General features: G+C 42.2%; 1 protein-coding gene across 9 annotated transcripts in view; it reads right to left on the reverse strand.

The window, feature by feature from the left end:
* The window catches only part of WDFY3 (WD repeat and FYVE domain containing 3), a 154,220-nt gene extending 132,051 nt beyond the window's left edge, over positions 1-22,169 (reverse strand). For all 9 annotated transcript variants that reach the window (XM_032110494.1, XM_032110495.1, XM_032110502.1 and 6 more), the window contains exon 1: positions 22,016-22,169. The gene's annotated coding sequence lies outside the window, so the exon portion shown is untranslated. The remainder of the gene's footprint in view (positions 1-22,015) is intronic.
* Positions 22,170-23,466: the final 1,297 nt, after the last annotated feature.

Here is a 23,466-nt window from a genome sequence, read left to right on the forward strand (position 1 = left end):
AGTGTCTCTCTAGACCATCCCTTCATTCCTCAACTCATCCATTTCTTTTTCCTTTTCTTCTGAGATGTTGGATCTGAGGGAGATCACAGGCCAATAAAGATCTCATAATACCACTCCTGATCATTATTAACTTAGATTAGATGGGTAATACCCATTTTTATCCTCCAATTAACAGTATAACTTGATGTATCACCTAGCAATCTTAAGAAGCTGAAAGTGTAAGAATGCAGATAACAGATTTAGTTTTCCATGTTTTCTTTCTGTCCAAGCATGTATTCCACACAAAAAGCTTCCTGCCAAGACATGATGTCTTTACATAAAAAAACATGGGTGAATGTTCAGAGCAAAATCTGTAAAAACACATGGATGCAAATTTCATATCCAGACCATTTTCAATGACTAAGTCTTAATACACACAGGGGAAAAAAAAAGTTAAAGACACTGAATGACTAAAGGAAGTGTCACTTGCCAATATGAAATTACAATGTCTCTTCAGTCATCCAGTAACCTCAATATTTGCGTGATCTGCATGACCAATCACGAAGAAACCTCTTAAGAGAAAAGATCAACAGATCAGAAATTTAACTCGTTTTCCACAGTTATCCAGCTCTCCCTGTTACACAGGCACAGAATCGTATCTTCATAAGTAAATACTTCTAACAGATTTGCAGTTACTGAGTTTGTGTATGCATGAAGTTTTTGTTTCCATCTGGATCTTTGTCTTACTCATTTTTGGGGGCAGGTGGTTTGGCTTGATTTTGGGCTTTTTGCTGAAGAAGGGAAAGTGGACAACATTTAGGAAGAGGAATCTAACTGCTACTTGATGATCCATCTTGATCCTTCCTTGCTCTTAACACATTCTAACTCAACTTGCCGCAAATATAACTTGAAGAACTTATTCTTCCTTTGCCTGTGAACTACCAACAATATCATTCTTCTACAATTTTTTTCCTCTACTGCCTGCCTGGAGTATTTCCCAAATGAAGAAATCCTACTACCTATACTAAACACAATCTAAGTCGGTCATAATTATTTTTCCTATTGGAAAGTTAAAACTATTTGAAAATTCTGCACTAGAATTATCAAAGTTAACCAGAAAAGCATGATTCTGGCTAAAACTGTGTATGCCATAGCGAAGTGTAAAAAAAATGTGCATAATGGAGAAAAAGAGAAACAAACCCCCCAAGCCAATAATAAAATTTCATTACCAATCTGCTACATGAGAAATAAGTGAACATGAAGTAAAAAAAAAGCTAAGAACTGATGAGGTATAAAAGCTACCTGTTAACACTATTTAAACTGTTGTTTATTTGTGTTTGGATATATTTTTCCAGGGGAGAGGAAGTGCCTTTACAGTTACTCTGAAAAATACCATTAGTGACACCAGGTAACCATAATTTGATGACTGTAGATTCCTAGCCATTCTGTAAAAACACGTCACGTTTGGCTTGCTGTCCACATCACTGAAAAACAAACCAAAGTTCACATGGTGTTATCTTGAAGGAATTGAGTTTTTCATTACATAATCAGAAATATTTAGGTTTGCTCTGACAAAATGAGGAGCACTGCTGAACACTGCAAGGTGCCAAAATAAACACATTTAAAAACCGAGATTTGGTGAAATAGAGATGAAAAAGGGTATCACAGAACCAGGAAACGCCATATATACTTCCCTAGTATAAGACAAATCATTACGTTTATTGATGTCATGACCTTCCTAGTTTATAAGGGCATCACCTCTTCTTTAGAAAAAAAAAAGCTTAACCATGATAAGATACTAGATTTTCATGCTTTTCAATGTCCAAATAAGACCGATTTTCATATTGCAACCAAAGTCTTTCAGGAGATGGCAACTTGGAGTTAGTTTCTTTAGAGAGACCAATTCGGGCAATAATATTTTGCTGTATTTGCAGTGAAAAGCTACCACCTCAGTTCTCTTCTGGATATAGATTCGAAGTGCAAACAGTCTTTAAATAGTGTGATCAAGTACTACTCTTGACGAAAATTCTTCTCATATCTCTCCTTACCAGGTAACACAATTGAGATTTACCTCTTGTAAGAGTAAAGGTACAATGGACTGATTAGTCAGAAATCTCTTTTAACAGAATTAACATTTCATGAATACATCCTTAAGTAGTTAATTAAAAATCCAAACAGCACTTAATAGGAAAGACAGTAGAGACTGAAAAAGAAAGTCTTCAAGAATATTACTGAACTTGAGCTGCCGTTCATTTCCAGTGTGCTCCTAACACTGTTGTAAATTGGTACCAACCCTCACCTGCATTCCACTAGAAGCATGTGTAGAATTATCATTTCCCATTGCCTTCAACATAATATAAACTCTCCAGTAACCAAACTCAACACTGCACTAAGGGGAGATTTAGGCAATGGCAACTTGGAAAAGAAACCACCAGATTTAAAAACAAGAACAAACGAAAAAATCTCTTCTCCCAAGTAGCAAAGAAACATCTTCCTCCTAAGATTTCTAACTCAACTGCTGACTATTTTTGAAAACAATAGTAAGAAAAAGAGTTTTTTAAGTTACCAGTCTACACCAGACCTTGTCATCCAATCACACACTAATTTATGCACATATTCATTGATACAGTTGAACAGTGGTTAAATGCTTCTCAAGGATCCTATCACTTAAAACCTTGATGAAACAATTGGAAAAACTACATATATAAAGCAGAGACATGGAGGCAAACAACAAATACTCCAAGAACACACTGCTATTAGGACCACAGAATATTTCAATAAGATGTGAAAAGCAATTTCAAAATTCCCAATCAAGTTTTCTACCTTACAAAAGCACTGTTTTTGTGAACTCTGCATTAGACCAGGGCATTCCCACCACCATGCTGACAAAGAGTTAGCCATGATATCAAGTTGGGTTTTCTTGGTTTTATGTATTTTTCCAGAAAAATCTTTACAATCCTTCCCTTCTCATCATTACTTTCTAGGTTTCTCCAGTACCAGGTGTTCTGATAAAGTACAACATTCTGGAATTTACAGAACTGCAGGGCTGAGGTAAGAATTCTAGCAGAACCTTCACTAACAATGGAAATAATCAAGTAACCCTATGATAAGTGTGGCTAAAGCATACAGTCTCTTCCAAGTCAGAACTCAATGTCTCTGTCAAGAGAAATTGGAGGGGCAAGGTATGAGTAGACAAGACTGAAGTATACATGCTATACATCCAGTCTTTTGGTTGCAAAATAGAGTATCTTCTGTGCGCCTGGTCTGCCAAAAGCAGATGGGGCAGACTGCCACTGAAGGAAAAGAAATTCCAACAAAAATAGCCCAGAAGAAAGGACCCCAATTTCCTACAAATGACAGCACCTTGCCACCTCTCCAAATACCCAATCTACAGTACAGACACTGTGAGCAAGAAAATACAACCTTTGCACTCCATATAACTTCTTTAGCATAAGACTTACAAACTAAATAAGGACCTTAAACCATTAACCCCAATTTATTTCCCAATATAGGACACTAAGCACTAGAGCCTATTTATGACTGATGCAGATCACATTTGACACAGCAACAAGCAGTGCAGCAGTGTGGTATCACAGATCAACTATTATTTATCCTCTGCTGGGACTTGTAGACGGTATAGTCAGTTCATCTGTAAGCAGAGAACAGCACTGCAGATTACAAGCCTACCATCTCTTCTCCCATCTCCAAATGTTTTATCAAGGATCAAAACAGCCTGCCTTGGTCACTTACACTCACAGGAAGCCATGTAACACGAAATGGAAATGACATGACACAAAACTGGGAACTGAAAATGAAGTGTGAATATGGCAAGCATTTTTACAGTATATTAACTGCCTTTATTATACTGCAGTGAGATCACTTAGCTGTAAAAGCACGAGATTTACAACTACCTCATCTTATACACAGGAGTACTATATTTTATGTGGTGATCCCAGGGCAGGGCCAGGGGAGAGAATTAAAATTTCTCTCAGGCCCACCCTTTGAAGGAAGGGAAAAAAAACCAACAAACTAAACGAACACCAGTTATTTACATGTTTCTAAAATCATGAGAACATGAACTTGCAACTTTTGACCTTAACTCCAACAAAGGCCACCTGCAATATTTCATTCAGATCCAAGCAAATGCCTTTTCTTATATACCCATAAAGTATCAAACTATTTTATTTGTCTATACATTTCACACTTCCCATGATTTACAAGGGCAGTTTGATTTTGCAGCATAGCAAATTGAAGATTGAACCCAAACAAACCACTGTCTCAACTGCATTGGAAAGAGAAGGAAACAGCAACATGGGAAAAAAAATAACTTGTTCACAAACAAATCGGGGGGGCAGGGGGCAGGGAGAAAGAAAGAAAAGGAAAAAGCAGCAACCAGAACACAAGCAGCTGGTGCTCAGGGACTAGGAAGGACTTTGGCTCCATGATAACAGGATCAGTTGCATAATTGCTGCTGCCTGAGAAGTTATACAATGTTTGCCCTTCTCGTCATTAAGAAAACAAATAAGCAACCAAAGTCTTCTCAGGGCACAGAAGCTAATAAATGAAATACCACATGTCAAGTCCTACTAAAGAGAAGGAGCTCTGTAGTTGCAAACATTTTTAGCTTACTGAAACATTAAGCATCAAATTCTATGTTGACCCTTGCTAAAAACACCTATTTCCCCTAAAAGCAACATGTCCTAAAGCCAGTGCCAAGCCACAAGAATTTACTACCTGGCTTTTCCAGCCCTGCTCTCAGAAGACATGTTTGCATGGGAGAAAGCTGTCCCTAAGGCCAAGTTACATGACATGTGACCTCTCTTGCTGATGTAAAACTTTATGAATTCTGTGGCTATCATGACATTTGAACCAAAGTCATAAACTACAAAAATATCCCAAGCACTAACCTGACTCTAATTGTCTCATTGGATATTGTGCAGATACTTACAGGAGAACCAGCACAGTATTTGCAAGAGAAATGAAGACAAATCAACCTATGAGGAATGACATCATTGAAGAATGAGCAGGAAAGAGGTTTTCCTGAGTGGTCATGTACTGTGCAGACCTGAAACGTGGCATCGCACAAAGAGTGAAAGGGAGGTTTGATTGAAGAGTGAAAGACCGCAAAGATGCTGCATGCTAATCAAGAGGCAGTCTGTTGGGGTCCCTCCCCTGCCATGGAGCCCTGGGAGAGGGGCCCTGAGGGCACAGACACGGGGCTCCCCTGCCCCTGCTCAGCCTCGTTCCCATGGGTTGGTTTGTGTTCCCTGCGCGGGCAGAAGGACCCTTGGTCCCGTGACTGGAACAGTTCCTCGGCAGAGCTCCGGCCATGCGGCTGGAGAAATAAACATCTCTGAAACAGCTATCAAGAATCTGTCTGTCCATATATATTTCTTTTCCACGGGACTCCTGGTTTGATAAATGCGTGTTACAGTATCCCCACTGTAACAGCAGTTGACTTTGAGTTTGCCAGCACTGAATCCATAAAGATAATTCTAGCCTAATTATAGCTCTCTCGTTAAGGACTTGGGCCAAAAAAACAAAAGCTCTGTCTCCTCATCTAAAATTTGCATTTCCCTGTGATTACCTCTCTTCTTCCCTAAGTCTTGTCCATTTGGTTCTTCTTACCTCTGGGTCAGAAGTTTTATATCTTTTCACCATGATTTGGGCTCACAGCCCAATGCTACTGCATTGCAGAATCAGCAAAGACGTGATGCAGCAATATTCCTGAATTTCTTTGGATGTGGAAGTACATGTCATTGCTGCCAATCTCTGAAAGCCATCCAGATAAAATACAGAAGTCCACAGCATTTCAGAAAAAAATTTTAAGAACCCACAATGATGACACTAAGATGGCCATCTTGACACTTAACGTCCTGTTGTTATTTTCTAGCTAGCATCCAGAACACTGCAAAATTCACTGACTGTGCAAAGACAGAACAAACATTCACTCTGCTACTCACCCCTACAACTCCAAGCATTACCTCCTGTGCTCAGCAACACCACTTCCAGAAACAACTGTAGGAATTAGCCAAGAAGTGGAAATACCAGGATCTGTATTGCAGTGGAAGCACAGACCAATTTCAGAAGGAAGGGAGACACCTAACCCATATTCCCCTTGCTTCCACTCCAGCCTGCCAGCTCCTGGATAAGCAGACAGAATGAGAATGGCACCATCCCTAGTGAAGGGAAAGAGAGAAGCTGCTAACCTGAAAGCCTGCACAAAGGAATAGGTGGCCATGTGCTGATTCTGTATACACAAGATATTGAGGGACTAGCAATTAGAGAAAGGCCCACTCCTCTCTGCTTAACTCACCAGCGCTGAACTTGCCTCAGGAAAATGATGCAGCTGCTGTTCTGCCTCACCAGCCTCAGCAGACTGTCTTGACCAGTTACAACTCCAGAAGCAGGAGTGGCCAGGTCACAGCAGCATTTCATTAGCAACCACCACAACAAGAGAGCAGCACATTCCAACTCCATTTTTCTTATCCTTCTTTTTTTTTTTTTTCTTCTTCATATCAGGGATTGCTGCAGATGGCAATAATCCAATCCTTAAAGCCCCTTACTGTGATTATGCTACAAAGCAGCATAGCTTTATCCATAATGTCTCAGTTCTGAATTAAGTAAGCCACTTACCTCTCCTAATGCTTCTGCAACAACTCAGAATTTTGATGAATGACCTGCTCTGCAACAAGCGCCCTTACACCAACTTCATCAGCAGTCCCCTCACTCCCCTCACAGCTCTCTGGCAAATGCTTTGAACAACTCTCATGTCCAGGACTCAGGGGAGCCATTTTACCTGTTCAAAGAGTAAAGCAACACCAGGTAACTCTCAAGACACTACTGTACACTAATTCAAGTGCAACTGGAACAGCAATTGTGGATAAAGAGTGTGATGCCCTTCCTTGTGGAAAAGAAAGGCAGATCTGAAAATCCCACCCACCCTCCCATTCTTTTTGGACTTGGTGCTAAGGAAGGAGCAGAAGGAGAAAAACCACAAAGTGCTCCAGGACTCCAACAAGAAAAACCTGGCACTGTAAAAAACTTACATATAAGACAGATACCTAAATGCTAAAAACTCAGCAAGTAGTAAAGCTCACAGCTAAGCTTCCAAAGCTCCTCACTCTGTTACCCACATTCATTAGAAATGGTTTACACAAAAATGTGTCTTATTAGTAAACTCACACATCAAAAAGACAATTGACTCAAAAGACTCACTTCTCAGGTGGCTGGGATCACTCTACAGTTGATAATTTCTGATTGAACGGCTCTCTGAAAGTATGATCTTCCTCAGGTAATAGGAATTAAGTACCTGCAAAAGGCAATTGCTTCCTCCCAAGGCTATAAGGGCATTCCACACACTCCATCTTGATTTTGGACAGCTGGGTCCGCACACTTGTGAGAGGTGAATTCCACCCTCTGTGCAGCTCAGCCGATGAGCAGTTTCTCTTAACTTAATCACTCACTACCCACCATCAGATACTTCAAATCTGTAATCATCTCTTTTCCAATGAAGAGTGGACAGACAACTAACTCAGACTCACTGCAGAACCCTTCCTAAGACACCACGCTCTTTACTTCCAGGTAATTTGTCTTCAGGCTTCGCAAATATAATTGAGGTTCATTCTGAGTCCTGAAATATCTTCCCCATTACATTAAATCTCTTTCTTCAAAGAGGGAAGAGAGAAAAGAGCAAACTAGAAAGAAAGAGGAAAAAAAAAACCCCAAAAGGCAATTATCAGTGACTTTGAAAAAATTGACAAAATTGAGCAGGCAAGTTCTGGATGCAGGAGGAAAAAAGGAGAAGCATCCAGAAGACATGAAGGAGATGCAAAATGGAAGACAGACTACAATTCCATGGACAGACAAGTCCTGAAAACCTTCTTACTTAAACCACAAGAAGCTCAAACACAGATGTTCAAATCTGATTATTCCCGCTTTATAACCCTAAAGCTTAGTTTGGGAAGAGGTCAAAAAATGAAGGCAACAATAAAATAATGAAAATAATTGTCATTTGTTTTTCTCTTTAAATCACTAAAAGGTTCTTGCCTGCTTTGTCAGTAGCATAATCTAGGAAATCCCAAAGCCTAACAAAACAAAACAAAAAATAAAATTAGCAAACAAGAACATACCACTTCCTAAACCTGTCATGTCTCAACAACTACCCTCCTGCCCAGCAAAAGAAAAAACCACAAAACGTTCATCCTTACACCATCCCAGTCAACAAGAAATGAACACAAAGAAACTAAATTAGGATTTACATATCTTGCATAAAACTGAAGTTAACTCACTAATCACCAATCCTATGGACAAAAGGGAGCCATTCCAGATTCTATTAAGCAGAAACAATTATGCTGATCCCAAATTACTTGTGCATGTATATGCTGAAATAAAAATTATTGAACTGAAATTACTAGAAGCAATTAGGAGCAGAAAAAATCTATTTAGTCTTCAGTGTATTCTCCTTTTGATTTTTAATAATAATTAATAAGATCTCCATATTTTAAAAAAAATATAAAGGGAGGAGGAGCAAATTCTGAGGTGGGTCCGAGTGCATCAGGCCCATACTGCTATCTGTGGTTTCTCTCCCGTGCTCTGATGCATTTCCAGGAGGACACCGGAGGAATTCTCTGTAGCAATCTTTTTCTGAGCAATATTTCGGCATGAATCCAAAGCATTTGTTTTAAAACAGAAGCCCAGCAGACTGGATCAGCAACACACCTGCAGAAAGTCCATAAAGCATAATTTTCTTTCAAGGGCAGCTCAGGAACGGCACACAATTGAGATTATGCTGCACAAAAAAGACTCAAAAAAAAAAATCCTTCAAACCAGCAGAATGGATAAATGAATGCTCTGACAAACCAGCACAGACACACACACACACAATCTTCCTTTGCTTGCTCTCATAAGCAGCGTTTTTTGCAAGAGCAAAATATAAAACAAACAAACAAACAAAAAAACCCACCAAGTCAGGAAAGGGAATTAATGCATTTGTTTCATTTAAGCACTCCCAGGAGCAACAGGAGCACTTACATGCCAGACTTGCAAGAACAAACACTGCAAGAGAAACACTAACTGTGAAACAGAGATGGGTCACTGAGCTGGGTTCTCTTACTTGTGGCAAGCTGACACATTCCTTCCGTCTGCCTGCCCGGACTTGTCAGCATTCTGCTTGGAAGTGGCTGAAAAACCTATAGCCACGTGGATAATGTAAAGTGTACACTCAGAGAGCACCTCTTCCCCTATCAGCCCAAAGGGAGAATCCCACCATCCAGCAAGAGGTGCCCAACAGGGACTGGTGACAAAGGGTCACTAACCAGCGACAGGAAGGAGGAAGGCAACAAAGAGTACAAATAAACACCCAGGATGACTGAAGAGTAAACAATATTCCCTCTTAAATTTACCAAACTTTCTCATCCTATTAAAAAGTAGGGACAAATCTCTGCCTATGTCCAAGTGAGACTGACTGGTACTATTTCCTCAACTGAAAGATGAAGAGAAAAAGAGTCTTGCACAACAACTGCAACACAATTTTCTTAAGCTTGCAGATCTATAAAGATAGTTCAGAAGAGAAACTGTCTTCCAAGAACTACTGTGGCACAAATGGCACTGCTTTGTCTCCACTTCCATCTCCCTGCCCAGTTGACAATATAACCAGCATGCTGGAAGCCAGAAAGAAACAAAGCACTCCCTGGTTTAGTACTGGGAGGACCTCATATTTTGAAATCATCTGATGTGCTTAAACTATTGGGGGGAAATTAAAACAAATAAACACACACTGATAACAACAAAACAAAACACACCACCACAAGAAACATCAAAACAACACCAAAACCCCACAAACCAAACAAACAGACACAAAAACCCAACTCCGTCCAAGCCCTCGCCTGCTGGGTTGAGTAATGAAATTTCTACCATTTTGAAACTGAATTGTGACTACGGTAACGTTATTTAGACAAGCTATATCAGTTCAGATTTGCCAGACATCTTTCTCAAAGACATTTATATTTGCTATCTCACCGGCATTATTAAATTGATCATTTTGAGATAAACATGGTATCTTCACATGAAGATATTCATTCACTACCAGAGCTGACACGTGCTGCTCAGCATCATTAAACTGATACCTTCAGCTCAGCAACTTCCCTTTAATCACATTAAAGGTACACCACCTAATGCAAGAAATAGAAGTCAGTAATTCATGCACCTGGATGAGCACACAGGGGGAGTAGGTGGTAATTACTAACCAATTATTTGGATACAATTATTTGGATCTCTTTGCAGATAGGGCACCTTCCAATGACACCCATTTTAGTACCTCGAAATGCATGGCTATGTGCCTAGAAACCAGAGTGGGAAGAAGGGATCCGTGCACACAGAACACAAATCCCAAAAGAACAACCAGCAAGCCCATGGCAACATGAGTTACATGACCCTAGGATGCAGCAGGAGGCATCTCTGAATTGGGGGAGGAGGGAAGGTTTTCAAAGCAGGCAAGAAATATTACTCCATAAACCAGCACACCAACAGACTACTCTGAGACATCTAAAGGTCAGTCCTCTTATAGCTCAAGAGAGCAACCAGAATACAAATAATGACTACCAACACTTAAATATATTTTATTACTGAAAGCTAAATTTATTATTGAAGGTCAAGATAAAGTTAAAAAGAGCCTGCGTTGTCATTTCTGCATGCAGATCGTACTTACACAGCTCAGAGTTCTTGGACCAAGCAGATAAAGGCATTACAACATGTACTGGAAGGTGAGAAAACTCACTTTCAGTATGAAAACAAAACCTCCTAGGAGTGGTAACTGACCAGGAGAACAGATTATTAACCATGTAAGACTCCTCCTTAACTCACAGCCATTAATTACACAGAACATCTTTTTAAAAGAGACACGCCCATTTAAATAAAAGATGTTTCAACCAATGCAGCACTGCTTAGATGGATAATCATTTCTTACTGCAAAAAACATTACAGTCATCCAAAGTCGATCATCACCACTGAAGCAACAGATTCTTCAAAAGGCAGTTGTTTTTAACTAAGAAAGGACACCACATAGAGTGAAAAGATGTCAAGCACTGTAATTATACTGCTTCAGTACACACGCTTTTCAGCTATTGCTCTGGAACACCCATATTCTCCATCCTTTTCTCTTCCTCTCCTCCTCCTCTTCCATGCCTTTTTATTGAAATAAAATTTCTGGGCTGGCTATTCTTCAAGATGAATCAACATGACACTTCAAAACAAACAGTAGAAAATAAGAGTAACCTAGTAAGAGGTAGAAATTTGGAGACAGTAGTACAAGCCTACATACTTAGTACAAGCCTTCAGCTCATTATGAAGTTTTGCCGTCCTCCTTCCAGACCTGTTCACCATTCTCTGTGAGGCCTTAGAGGAATCCCATCCCAGGGGTACTCGTTACAAATGGTATAAACTAACATCAAAATACTTAAGAATAGCAATGAGAAAAAGAAAGGGACGGTGAGAACGTCATGATCTTTCTCCAAGAGAGGAATAAGGAACAGTATTAATGCAGTATCTGTAAGCACATACACTCCAAACAGCTCAGCCTAAGCAATATTCTAACAGTACCCGAGGAGAGAGCTGGAAGGCAACACAAAACTCATTTTTAACCCAAAGAGTCACAGTAAACTGGTCAAAACAAAATCCTCATGTTGTGTTTGCCTGACCAGGTTTTTTCTTCTCCTACTTTTATGTTGTTAATGAAGAAACTGGGGGAAGAGGGAAAGGGACCTATTTTGCTGGTTTTACTTTTTATTGGTAGATTTTTGCGTGTTAACTGGCAAACTGAACATTGCCATATAAGCAGTAATTAAAAAGAAGGTGAAAAGAATTCTACAAAATTCGAGATACCTGCAGACAAATACCTCTTGTCCAGACTAAAAAATAACAGCAATACTTAAATGAAAGAGAAAATAACATAGAAAAAAATAGAAGTCTTCATGAGGCCTCCATTTTCCATTCACATAGACAAAGCTATCTTCCTGAAACATATATGTATAAATACAGAAAACTACCCAAGGAGAGTCTTCCCACTTTAGTAAGAAAATACAACACTGTGCACCTACTTTTCTTCTTTAAATATCAAGACCATTCATTAACCCCAAACAATGCAATTCTTTTAAAAACATGGGTTGTTCAGAGACTTTTAATCCAAAATTATTTAATACTTTAACAAGAAAGTGTGACTTCTGACCAATGCTCTTTCCATGTTCCAAGTTAATAGTAAACTTTCAGACAAGTCAGGGTGCTCCTGATCAAGCTCCTGTCCTTCTCCACCTGTGTGGTGCAGGCTCATTTCCTTGAACATCCACCCTAAGCCAAGTAAAAGGGTTGAAGGGCACTTGTTTATGATTAATTTATTTAAATTCACAAAAGCAGCTTGTTTTCTCCTGGGTAGAGGTAAGAGCCCTCTGCAAGCTGTGCTAACTTTCCAACAAGGTTTACCTCAGCCACTGCCAGGACCTCACAGCTGCTGGCACATCACTGCTGCCTACCACTCCAAGAGCAAACACAGAAGTTTAAGCAACAGAGAAGTTATAAGCCCAACAGTGGAAAAAAACCAGTTACAGTAAAATATCCAGTACTTTCATAGCTTACCACATTAAAAATTATCTTACTACCTTCACTATCACATGAAAAAAAGAGAAAAAGAAATCACTCTCTGCCTATCTGCCACTGGGCTCCACAGTGGACATGAAAGATTAACATGTTTTCATTAGCTGTTTAAAGCATACAAAAAGCTTGTCCATACCCTTACCTCTTTCCGTAAAAAGTTCAGCCTCTAAACACCATGTTCCCAACCTCTGCAAATGTCAAGCTTCAAGCACAATTACACATGTCCCTTCCAACCAAAATTTGTCTGGTGTGTTCAAACTGTTCAAACTGTAAACTTAAACTTTAAGATGAGTCCTTCCGAGACACAGCAGTCAGTCTGTTGAACCCAAGTCAAGAAAATGTATTTCAATTTACTATGACCCTGCAGTGCTTGAGGTGTTCCACTTTCCTACTCATTGTGAGGAGTATTACAAAGGCAAACAACAAGCAGGTCTAGGGATTTCCACCTCAGCACCACAACCCTCAGCGTAATGCAACAAGACAATTCCAAGCTGAATTCCACACAATACGAACATCTACTAATTACGGTATCCTTTTCTTTTCCTAAACTATTTAAATAAGCTTATTCTCATACTTTGTGCTATTATGTTTTCATTTGAAATGTTCATCCATACTCAGGTGGCAAGTTCAGCTTCATTCTGCAAAGGATGATGGAAAAGAGGAACAGACAGGAAAGAGGAGGAGAGTTTTCATCTTTTAAATTTATTCTATGCAAGAGGAACCTAAATCCTCACCTTTGTATATTCTCTGCTCAATCTGAGCTACTTCAGAAAAACACCAACTATATTGACCTCCTTCTATAAAGAAAGATCACAATGGAAAGACACATAGCTAGACTAAAAAGATGTTTCCGAGTACATTATTTCCACTACACACACCTTCTCTGCTTCCTTTTATTAAAAAGGAAAAAAAAAAAAACACAAACTAACACAAACCAACAAAAACCTAAACATTCATATCATCATCTGTATTTGAAGCACATAATATATACATATGTGCTTTACTGAAATAAAAACAGGTTATAACTTTAAGGGTTTAACTGATCAGTAGGCTATCCCAATTCACACCAGGAAACTGTATGTGCTGATTTCGGCTGGGGTAGAGTTAATTTTATTCACAGTGACTGGTATGGGGGTGTGTTTTGGATTTGTGCTGAACTCAGGGTTGATAATACAGAGATGTTTTTGTTATTGCTGAGCAGGGCTCACACAGAGCCAAGGCCTTTTCTGCTTTTTTGTACTGGCCATGACAGCAAGGAAGCTGAGGGTGCCTGGGAGGGTGGGAGGAGACACAGCACGGACAGGTGACCCCAGCTGACCAAAGGGATATTCCAGACCATGTGACATCATGCTCAGGATATAAAGCAGAGGGGAAGAAGGAGGAAGGGGGAGACATTTGGAGTGATGGTGTTTGTCTTCCCAAGAAACCATTATCCATGATGGGGCCCTGCTCTCCTGGAGAAGGCTGAGCACCTGCCTGCCCGTGGGAAGCAGGGAATTCATTCTTTGTTTCACTTTGCTTGTGTGCGTGGCTTTGCTTTCCCTGTAAAACTGTCTTTTATCTCAGCCCATGGATTTTCCAGCTTTTACTCTTCTGATTCCCTCCCCATTCCTGGTGCAGGGGGAATGAGTGAGTCGCTACACGGGGCTGGGTCGCTGCCTTGGGATAAACCCCAAGACTGTACAAGTAATTAAGAAAAAAAAAAAAACCCTGCTACTTATACAGCACATCCAGAGTCCTGTCTGTACAAAAACATCACCAGTCAAACTGCAAGGGCTTTCAACAGACAGCAAGGAAGCCATGGTCTCTCCTATCCTGATCCAACACTGCTGGGAACATGGCTATGTTGCTGGAAAGAAATGAAAGCAAAATATTTCTGTCTCCAGAAATTGCTACAGTCAAACTAAGACATGTTGCTACGGTGCCTTTACACACTCTAATAATGAAAAGCTTGAAAAGATACTCCCTTGGTTACTTCATGACCCACTCAAAACCTAAATTACGTATTCATCACTAGCTTAGGCTCACTGATCAGAACTGTTAAAAAGAAACTTTTGCAAACCTAATTAACAAGCAAATTAGCATTCTCTTAGATCATATCCACACAGACTTTGTTTTTACATTTGTACTATGGCTCACTGCTCAACTGCTGACTCGAGTATTAGTATTTAACTTGTGATGCAATACCAAAACCGTTTCTGTGCCTATTCCACATGACTGCTAATAAAATTATAAAGAATGTTTACTTCTGCCTGTTCAGAGAGGCACCCTTTCTTCTGCAAGTATAAAGAAACTCCCAAATAAAATAAGTTTCACTCCTCTTCAGTCACTTTATCAGACAGGAAACCAGTGATGACAAGAATATTACCAGCTCTGATCCCAGCTTTCTCAATCTCATCATACCTGTGGCACTCCAGCCCAGAGTATTCTGCCATGTGAAGATTCCAAAGATGATGTAACCCTCACAGTTGTGGGAAGAAAATGACAACTGCATGATCAAGGCTCAAAATCAAAAAAGAAATCAACTTAGTTTGTGCTTTCACTGCTTTAAAAGCCATAACTCAAGCCAATCTCACAACTGAGGGCGTACACCACGACATTTCAACTCTGAGAACATCAAAAGGCATTTTTTACATTACGAACTGCACTCTTTACCTGTTTTGTCTGTCATTCTGCCATGTGATACATTCTGTACTCTGTGCACTCATGCAAATACAAACCAAGGCCTCAATCTCATCCCTGGCTCTCACTTGAAGACCCAAGGACCTCCATAAAACCCCATTAGAAGTAAATAGGCCTTGGCAAGCACACAAATGCAGAACCAAATCCTAAGACCATCAAGGGCACTCTGAAGCCACGAACATGGTGAATTCCTGTCTCTTGGTTCCCATTACTCCTTTGGTTGTCTTCAGGCAACTGCTCGGTTCGATTTTTTTGTTGGTTTAGGGTTTTTTGTCGGGGCTTTTTGGAGGTGTTTTTCTGTTTGTTTTTTGGGTTTTTTTCCCCCCAAATTTAAGTATCATTTCTGAGCTCACTTCCATGCATTGTTTGCCCCCTGCTCTGCACACTTTGGCTGCAGGAATCATGTGAACTGGTACTGCCACTGATCCCTCTGTATCATAAAAACAAGCTGTCCCTAGGAACAGCTCTCCTACTATGAACAACCCACAGGCCCATACTCCCCACCGGTCTAATAAACCTCAGACAAAAGCTGAGGCTCATTATGCCAAGTGCACTTACATCTGATTAACCTTCCCAGGGATCTTTACCTAAGGCATTCTGAATAGTCTTTCTCCCTTTTAGGATTGTCCATCATCCAAGCACTTGGAAAGTCTTTAGAAAGTTTTATTACCAAGCCAAGTTGATATTTTGGCATGTTTTATCCCTGTGTATCCTTTAAACAGCATACCTTCTTGGATACGCTAAGCATTTGCCTAGCCCTGCAATTTCTCCTTCTATTACCCTTATCTCAAATTATACAAAAAAAAGATATGCTTACAGTGCCAAATAACCAAACACAAACTGTAGGAAGTTCCTGCTGTATAAACCCCCTCTTCCTGTTACAGTCCGTCTGTGAGCTCAGATTTTGGTTCTCAGCAAGAACCAGGGATAAGAAGCAACACTATTTATTACCATGGCATTCAAATACATTCCACTTTCTGAAGCAACATCCCATCATCTATTACTTCACACATATGAAACCATCCTGCTTTGGACAACACTGAGATTTTCACCATGTCTTCATTTGAAAATAATAAATCATCTGGTAATATAAGAATATAAAATGTGGTACACTTGCACCCACGTTCCACCTGGCAGAATGATACTGAGAAAAGTAGCACTAGGTAGAGCTACTCTCTCCTACCCAATGCAGGGTGATAATTCTGACAAAAGCTGCAGTGAAATAGAAAGCCAGATGTACATTTTTCTCAAGAGCTACTGATCCACATTCTCACTGAAGTCATCACGTTCCAAAATTGAAAGACCCTAAAAAAGCCCAAAACACCTAAGAACATGTAGGAGTATCTTCTCTTTCTAGCCATGTGTCTATCTTAGCACTACCAAATTGTCAGCTCTGAAGGTCTGGGGTTTTTTTCCCATTTGCTTATTTGATATAGCTTGTTTAAGATAAGGATCAATTTTGGTAACTCCCCCTTAGCTCTGAAATCCTTCACTACAAATCCTCAAATGCACATTCAGAACCAAAACCGTCACACCATTAGTAAGAAAATAGATGATTCAACAGAGGGACCAGCTTTATAGTTAAAAGGGTCTGAATTCTCTAAGGTAGATGTCTTAGAACTGGAAAAAGAAGCTTAAGTTACCCATGTAACCGATAAATACCCACCCAGCCTGAAAAAGCAGGAATTTATCTCTTACATGCTTCCAGTGCAACAAAAAATTTCTGTAGAGCAAGAGAAAAAGGGATGAAATAAGCCACCTGGAAAATCCACTTATTCCATGTGTTTTCAAATTTATTATTGTCTGTACATTAAGTTAGCCAACCTGATAAAAGCTTTTTCCATGTAATATTATAATAAAAATGCATGACATGGAAATAATAGTATTTGTGAAGGTGTAAGAACTAAACATTCTATTAATGCATATCTGATTGTTACAATTTAGATGCATCCATCTTACCTTTCACCAACATTTCTTAAAATTTGCCCAGAAATGAGAAGCCACCTGCCTTCATACCATTCAACATTCATTATTGTTATTGCTCCCACACAATTCCCTCTTTCCTAGCACAACACTGCTCTACTGCATTTGAAATTTCAGAAGGTATTTTTTTACATGTGCAAGTTCTGCAAATCTGTTCCTATTCTGCGATATGTGAGAAGCCTTACAAGTCACATGCTTAAGACAGGCAGAAATCCATCACAGGGTAGTGATGAAACACCAAAACCAGCCAGGCAGTCAAAACCCTCTTCCCTCAAATGAAAGGTCCCAAAAGATGGCATGTAGCTTTCACTAAAGTAATGCCAAAGAAACACCAAACTTTTTTTCCCCCAAACCCCAGTACAGACAGTTTACTTCCACTATCACAGCTTTGCTCAACAGGTAGAGAGAGAAAAAAGAAAAATAACAAATTACACCATAAAAAAAAGCCAAAAATATTCCCTGCTGTCATTCAAAATTTCAAAAACATCAGCACAACTGTCAAAAACCATGTCAGTTACACATTTCCACACAGAACAAAAATCAGAAAATTTTACCCCAAAGCTGTTCATGGGAAAAAACAAAAGATGTAGGTCATCTACACTCACAAAAGCCTTAAAGGAAAGGAAAAAAAAAAAAAAAAACCTCCTACATACTTAGAGCAAAGCAAATAGAAAAAGAACAAGACCTATTCTTCCTTCTTTGGACTGGACAAAGCTGCACTTCACACTTGTTTTGAAAGCCTCTATACCAGCCAAGAGCTCTTAGCAGGTGTAAGGAAGTTCCTCCAACAGTGACACCAGAGACCATGCCATGGCCTCTTCAGCCAGATGTTGCCATCCAGTCCTCAGAGCAGTCACCAAATCCCTGTCTGTACCAGCAAGGTGCTGTACACACTTATCTGTAATATCAAGAAGAACAGGGGATGTGACCAAAAAGCCAAAGCCTGCACTACTGCCTCAAGAATCATGGGTTGCTTGCCAAACAGATGCTCTCAAGGTTGGATCACCACTAACACATACTCAGTCCTGCTTGCAGTGCTCTCACCTGAGCCAAGAAGCTGCTCTCACCTCCCTACCAATGACTTCAGTTAAAATGTTACATCCTGCCAGCAGGATTTTGTACCCAACAAAAGGATATGGCAACACTTTCTATACTGTCTGTGGGACAGCAGCTTAAAACAAAACGTGCACAGGGACCTTATAATTATGTCCTGTTTTCTCCTACCCAGCCTGAACAAGGTATGAACAGCCCAGCAGCAGGATGCAAAGTCTCCAACAGAAGATAAACAGTTTCACTCTTGTATAGCTCCGGTTACTACAAAATGAAAAGTGCAAACCAAATTACAAAGTTAAAGAGAGCTGTTCTAGGAGATGTGACAATCTTACATCCATGCACCTCGGTCCTTCTACACTGAAGGGTGCATGAAGGTTTAAAGATTCAAGCTGTTGATCACTTAGGACAGATAAGTAACAAAAAAAGTACTTTTTAAAACAATCAGCATTGCAAATACCCCAAAGAAACTCATACTGTTAAGTATTTGTCACAATTTAGGTACTTTGAGTAGTGCACTATTGCAATCAGCAACACCACCAGCATCAAAAAAGAATCGAGAAGGAAACCAGTGAAGTTAAAAGCTTCTGTATTAAAGCCATGAAGAAATAATTTGTTTTCCACCTACACACATATCAGAAATTGTACTGTGGACCAACAGAAAATTCTATTTCCCATTACAAATGCAAGTTACATTCTAGGAACACGTCATAAGAATAGATTTCCATGGTACTAATTATCAGAAAGGCAAGCAAGCAACAGGGAGTAAATTGTGACTTAGATGTACAGTTTCTCAAAGCATACTTTATCTGCACTCTTCAAAATCTGTTTATTTTGGACAAATGACACAAGACTTCCTCATGGCAGGAAGTCCTGCAAGTCAAAGGCCACTGCTGAAACAGTATTTCCACTATTTTGCAATAGGGGCTTAAAATCACTTACAAACATGAACGAAACTGCTAATTAACATGAACAGATTTGTCCTTTGGCAATTTAACCACCCGAGAGGGAACCACTGGCTTCTCTTTACATTTTTCAGTTTAGCACATCTTCAGAAACTCAAGTGAATGCCCAGAACCCAGTCACGAAACAGTTAATATCAACATTTGGGAAGTGAAACACCATGTTCCAACCCCAAAGTTTCCAAACAATCTCATGACAGTCCTGAGCATTTCAAAGGGCAAGCAGAACATCTGCCCACACTCACTCCCATTCCCTTCACATAAAGCACCACAGAAGTTTCCTAAATGCTAAAAATCCCACGGAACGCTTGCAGAAAACTAAGAATTAGTTAATGCAAGGTTGGTGGATGTGAAACACACTGCTGAATTCCTCTAACAGCAGCACACATCAATACATCCTGAAGACCTGCTCGCCTTGAACACTTCTGGCAGTTTAGCTCCACTAAACCAGAGCTAAATACCAAGGTTTTCAGAGCCACATAGCGGCTGTCACCGCTGTACCACAACGCAACAAGCTAATGTAGCCTTGTTATTTCAAGGTTGAAAATACCAAGAACCATAATTATTTTTTTACTTAGCATCTTTCTGTTACCATTTTGAAGCAGAAAGATAAGCATTCTTTTCCCACAGTACTGTATGGTATCAGGACTATCAAGTAGCTGATCCTGAGGTACTGAACTGGGAACAAACAACTGACTGAACACACCAACCCTTACTTAAACTTTGGTATAGAAATGTTGTAATACATTTTTAAGTGGGTGCTGAAGATATTAAGTCACACCGGCACTGTGCTTAACTTGCTTCAGTGAGATAATCAGCTGGCTGAGAGACGCAGTATGACCACAAAACCCAAAACACTGCATTTTTATTCCGAGTCTAGCAGCCTAAAATTGCCCAACAAACTGGACAAGGAAATTTGTCCAGTTCCTAGCAAACACATACCAAACGGAAGGATACCATTTACCACCCTCTAATCTACCACCACTGATATTTGAGGGGTTCTTCTACCCAAAACATCTTGTTATCAATAGTGTTGAGTATTCCAGAGCTGGCTCCAATTGAGCTCAAAAGACCCACACCACATAGTGAGGAGACTCCCATTCAGAGTCCCAACGTGCAGCCAAAGTTAGATTGTCAGCATTTCTTGGCCAGGGCAATGGAGCAAAGGAACAAAGCCACATTAACATGGACACACATTTCCAGGACACAATGCCTGCCTGCCCGTAACCTAAAAGCAAAGAAAGGGATTTGGCTGGCTTACTGCCACAGACCAGTTCCCACAGCAGGTAAGTTCATATATTCAAATGCTGTTAAGACTACCAAGATTGCACAGGATGAGCGAGATACTGTAGAAATGTCTGTTCATGCAGACTGTACAGTTTGTTCACATAGCCTACTTCAAGATACTGCTAGCTTGTCACCAAAATGTGCCAAGGATGCAATCAAGCTGGCTCTCTGCAGAGCCTGAATGGATCCATAGGAGTCTGTGAGCTCAGGAACATCCTACATCTGTACAGCCATAACTGGGCACAGAAGCATGCACAGGCATCAGGGAGCAACACAGCTTTAGTGGAGAAAAATAACTTCTGTTCGCTAGAAAAATTTACTTTTCTTAACAGGAAACCCACCACTTGTTTTTCATAGTAAAATTTCATGGTCGAATATGTGGACACACATGGACCTTGTCACAAACCTACACTACCAAGAACCCAAAATTCAGTCATTAAAATAAGGCTAGGACTCACAGGTCTATACTGGAATCTTGCAAGTTACTCTAGTTAGCCAAAAAAATTCAGTTAAACCATTTATGAAACTATAGGTCAAAATAAATACATCTAGTTCCTCTGCACTTCTTCCTTAAGTGTTTCCCTATGCAGGCACACGTAGGCACAGCTAGAAATTACAGTCCTAATCTTTCAAGGTGAACATCACACAGGGTTTCAGCACCCAGCACTACTGCCTGGTCTCTATGCAAATCTCTCCATTTGCGTGGATCACCTTTCAGAACTGCAGGGCGAAAACCACGCTGAAGACAAGGAGCAGGTACCTCAGCACCCCCGCAAATCCCCCCGAAAACATGTTCCGAACCCTCCGGGAGCCACAACCCCCCTGTCCCCGGGGACAAACCTGTCGGGTACTAAAACTTCAATGTCCCTGCCGCACCGCGGGGTCGACAGCTCGAGGCTGCCGCCAAAATCAGTACCCGCATCAAAAATCAAAATAAAACGCGGGGGGGAAAAGCCGACCCGACCCACCGCCTGTGAGCAGTGCCCGCGGCGGCCCAGGACGAACCCTCACACTCCTTGCAAGCTTCCCCAGGGCTGGGGCCGGCGGGCCCCTCCCGCACCCCGCCGGGGCTCCCGCGGGAAAACCTCCCGCCCCAGCCACAACAAAGGCGGCCAGAGCGGCCCAGAGCCCGCGGGGTTCCGCTGCGACCCCCGGGCTTCCCCCGGGCCTCCTCGGCGCGGCCCCGGCACAGCCCCTGCATTAGAGCCGGAGGGGGGTGCCCGCTCAGTGACAATGATCGGCCGCCCCCGGCACCTGCGCCGCCGCCCCCTCCTCCAGCCCGGCCCGGCCGCCCGGCATCCCCGGGGAGCGGGGCCTGCGGCCGGGCCGAGCAGGGCCGAGGGGGCGCCGGGTCTCCCCGGGCCCGCCGGCGGCGCAACAAAGCGGCGGGGCCCGGGGGGCGGCGGGCAGCGCCGCCGGGCACTCACCGGGGGGCGGCTGGGTCCCGGCGGTGCCGCTGTGCCGGCCCGCGAAGGGGCCGGCGGGCGGTCCGTCCCTCCTCGCTCTCCTCTCTCCGCTGTGCTCTCTCCGCGAGCAGGGCTCGGCTCGGGGGCTTACGCGGCGCGGCGGCCGCGGCCGGGCGGTGCGGGCCGGGCCGGGAGGGCGGCTCCCCCCGAGCGGGCTCCGGCGGGAGGCGCCGCCGCCGCCGCTGCTGCACCGTCCGGGCGCCGGGGTCGTCCCGGCCCCATCAAGGCCGGGCCGCGCCGAGGGGGCCGCGGAGGGAGCGGGGCCGCTCCCCGCGGCGGCTGGTGGCCATCTTAGTCCTCCTCCTCCTCCTCGGCGCCGAGTGCCCCCTCCCCGCCCGGCTGCCAGCGCTGCCTCCTCCCTCCGCTCCTCCTCCTCCTCCTCCCACTGCTCCCGGCTGGCTGCGGTCGGTCCCGCGGCCCGGCGAGGCCGCCTGAGGAAAGCCGGTTGGTCGTGGCAGGCCGCGGGCCCCCTTCTTAGTTCTGGGGCTTTTTGCAATTATCTTGCTTTTTTAGAGCGGTGGATTTGGCTTCTCCTCGTTCTCTGACAGAAATCCCGCTCCTCTAGCGCTGACCGCCCGCGTCCTCTCCCCTCTGCCCCGCCGCCATCCCCGCCGCCACAGGCCCGAGCAGCTGACACGCGAGGAGAAGCCCGGGCAGGAGCCTGGATGTGGGATGAGGAAGGGAATGCAGGTCGATGCCGGAGCAAATAAGCCACTCTTGAGCTGAGCTTGAGGTGCTTTCCCTTTCGCTCTTTGTCAAGTGTACATCTAGGCAAAGTCCACTGAGTATCCCTAGTGCCGACCACAAACAGGATTGTGTGCTTGTGCTGGCCGACCAATCTCGTTTGTACGATCCAGGTGTTTAAACAGAAATAGTTACCCTTTTCCTACTTAATTCAAAGGTTCAAAAATTCAAAAATTAAATTCCCAGCAGTCGAAGGACTCCTTCTTGTCTGCAGGTCAAAACATCGGTTTAGCCACGTGCTGGGCATATAGTGCAGGGAGTCACTGCAGCCCCGAGGCAAGCTTCATCCACTTGGATACTCCTGAGGAGCAGTGCAAAGGTGTGTCCACACGTGTGTGACCAGATAACCTTCTGCCTTTTTCCAGTCACTTATAAACTTACCTCCTCTAAGAAATCAGCTGCTAGCAGCCGTTTGCTCTCTAGCAGTTTTGCTTGGGGTATTTTTTTATTTACAAAATCCTTTCTGAAGTCTTCATTGAAAAAAACAAAATAGCAGTTTGGAGAATCTGGCTGCGGGGGTAGAAGCTGCAATAAACAATGCACAAACCATCCGAGACCTCTATGTTTCATTGGCAAGTTATCACAAGCACCAGGAACCAGGACCATCGCTTCTTGCCTGTGCTACAGGGGTTTAGTAAAGGAAGCTGTGTACTCTGTTGTGCTTGAGG

The sequence above is a fragment of the Corvus moneduloides genome, chromosome 5 (genome assembly GCF_009650955.1).
Source record: "Corvus moneduloides isolate bCorMon1 chromosome 5, bCorMon1.pri, whole genome shotgun sequence".
Lineage (NCBI taxonomy): Eukaryota > Metazoa > Chordata > Aves > Passeriformes > Corvidae > Corvus > Corvus moneduloides.